The sequence below is a fragment of the Oncorhynchus masou genome, unplaced genomic scaffold (genome assembly GCF_036934945.1).
Source record: "Oncorhynchus masou masou isolate Uvic2021 unplaced genomic scaffold, UVic_Omas_1.1 unplaced_scaffold_11880, whole genome shotgun sequence".
NCBI classification, from domain to species: domain Eukaryota; kingdom Metazoa; phylum Chordata; class Actinopteri; order Salmoniformes; family Salmonidae; genus Oncorhynchus; species Oncorhynchus masou.
The window spans coordinates 1222-3926 of NW_027001653.1; the positions used below are offsets into that span (position 1 = coordinate 1222).

Here is a 2705-nt window from a genome sequence, read left to right on the forward strand (position 1 = left end):
GGGGCCCATGCCCACCTCTTGACCTCTTTGATGGGGCTCATTCCCACCTCTTTGACGGACCCTTGTCCACAAGCTATTTGATTTCTTCCTCTCCCTTGCTGTCTATCCTGCTCCATATTGAAATCAATTAGCAATAACAAGTAGTCATTATGCATGGTTATCATGTATCATACATGTCATTTTAAATGTTTATACTTTAAACACATTTTATTTCTGTAGTTCTCAAAATCCATTAAGCGCAGATGGATTAAATGATGGTCAAAGTATTTAAGCAAGGGCCTGGACAACGGGGGAGGGAAAGTGTGCACTTATCTCTTAAAATTTGGTAGGATGTAGGCGGCCCATCCACAATGTTTTACTTATATTTACCTCTAAAAACACAATTACGTTTCTACGTTGCTGCGTAGTATATAATATCAGCGAATTCGTACATAAACATTGTTGGTGATCAAAGTCCATACATTTGAATGATGAGAAATGACGCCCGAAAGGTGGAATTGAACCACTCTGCCGCTAAGCAGCTACAGGTTTGAAGCCTGCACCCGGACCACCGAGGATCATCCGGGCATTTGAATGAGAGTTCGCAGTGCCTATATACACCTGAGGGTGTACATAAATGTTTCAGTGTCGGTGACAAAATGTTGTGGTAAAAGCAACCGTATTATTTAGTATAAGGAATGTATGTTTTTCTACAATGAAAATCGCAGGCATTTTAGTGACTGTATAATGAAAGAAACACAGAAATAAAGTATGTTGTTAAGGGAGGATTTTTCGAAAGAATGCAAAATTGCTAAGATTTGATTGGCTGGTTGATAACAAAATGGTGGAGTTTTTATAGTGTGTATCCAGGGTCACCATCAAATAATGGCTGGTCCCTGGCTCTGAGTGTGTCTAAGGCACAGGAGACTGCTGAGAACAGTACAGCTCATAATAATGTATGCAGCGGAACATGGAATGTTATCAAATACATGAAACCATGTGTTTGATTTATTTGATACCATTTCCTGATTCCGCTTCAGCCGTTACCACGAGCCCGCCCTCCCCAATTAAGGTGTCACCAACCTCCTGTGGTTTCAGGGGGAGTGGAATATCCCCAAAAAATTAATTTCCAATTCACACATGCACTTTTACATGTGTGAAATAGGACAAATGTAAGCACCCACCTAATTATCTTATCTTATTATCTCTGTAATGAGGTGTCTTAGGTAAAATACTGTATTTTTGGGCCTATTTACTTTATATGGTTGGCAGGACACTGAGGGTAGAATTGCCCATTATAAAGAGAAATTATGACAAAATGCATTACAGTCGGCGATGTAATCAGCTTCTCTATGGTAGGAAGAGCAGGACTCTTATTTATGGGTTCATTCATTTCAAGCATGTTTTGTGCACAAAGGAAGCAGAATTTCATAAATAATTTTATTCCAGCACTTTCGGTGAAGATAGACACACGACTGTAAAAAAGCAATCCAAATGATATTTCAGGATCATGTATACATATTCATATATACAAACTAACAACTAACAACCAACTTTTTTATTTGGGGCTATGGTAGTTAATTGAAAAACATTCTAACCGTATTTCTGATTGCCTTCTCAACTCACCATCACATACTTTTAATGTGGGACTATGACAGTCAATTGCAATCTAGTCTGACATAATGTCTCTTATCTCACCAACACTAATGAGACGGGTGTGCTTGATGCATGTAGCTTTGGGGCATCTTATGCCGCGTTCAAAACAACTGGGAAGTGGGAACTTAGAAATCTCCTACTTCCGACATCAGTGTGTTCAAAATAACTGGGAGCTCGGGAAAAAAATCTGCTCCGACTGGGAAAAATCGTTTTGAATGTCGTCCAACACGGAATTCCAACTCTGGCTTCTTTCTACAGCTCCGACTTTTCGATATTTGGTTTTAATGCAGACGAGAGTACTGAATCCAGCTTCACACAGATATGAGCTTGTGAAGAGTACCATGAGTTTTACGGTGCTTTCAAGAGAGCTGCGAACTCGGACAAATACGTCAGTGATCTCCTGGTCGGAAAGTCGGAGCTCTAGAAAGAGGCACGAGTTCTCGAGTTGACATTCCGAGTTGGATGACTGTTCAAATGGATTGTTTAAGTCGGAGCTAGTGTTGAACGCACTGAAGTCAGAAGTTGGAGATTTCCGAGTTCTCAGTTCCGAGTTCCAAGTTGCTTCGAAGCGGTATTAGTTCTCAGAGGGAGACGGCAGGAACCAAAGCTTCTCCATCTTCTCCATGTGTCATTCTGCCACATGACAGCTCGATCAACTGTTCAATTTCACTTACCGGCAAGTCAACTGAGCCAGGATCACAGTCAAATGGACTGGGAAGTAGGTCCCAAATATGGAAAGCGAAAATGATCAAACCGTCTTACCTGGAACACGTCTTACAATTGTAATTATAATTTTATCATTATCAAGTGTCAAATGTCCTTTTCTTTACATGTGTTTTTTTCACTTATCCAGTGTGTGTTTACGGGTGATTTGAATACTTGATAATTATATTTTTTCACTTGCTTTTTTCAAGTGTCAAATGTAATTTTTTGTAAACATGATTTTCTTCTCCTTTCCATACCCATCTGGGCAAAAGCCCACCATTCGATCCCATGGAATCTGTTTTCGTCAATATAGCCACACAGCACACAGAACATCCCCTGTGCCATTTCATACTTGATGTTAAGCT

General features: G+C 40.0%; 1 non-coding gene across 1 annotated transcript; it reads right to left on the reverse strand.

The window, feature by feature from the left end:
- Positions 1 to 481: 481 nt before the first annotated feature.
- trnastop-uca (transfer RNA opal suppressor (anticodon UCA)) lies at positions 482 to 567 on the reverse strand. The gene has a single exon. It is a non-coding gene; the product is annotated as a tRNA-Sec (tRNA).
- Positions 568 to 2705: the final 2138 nt, after the last annotated feature.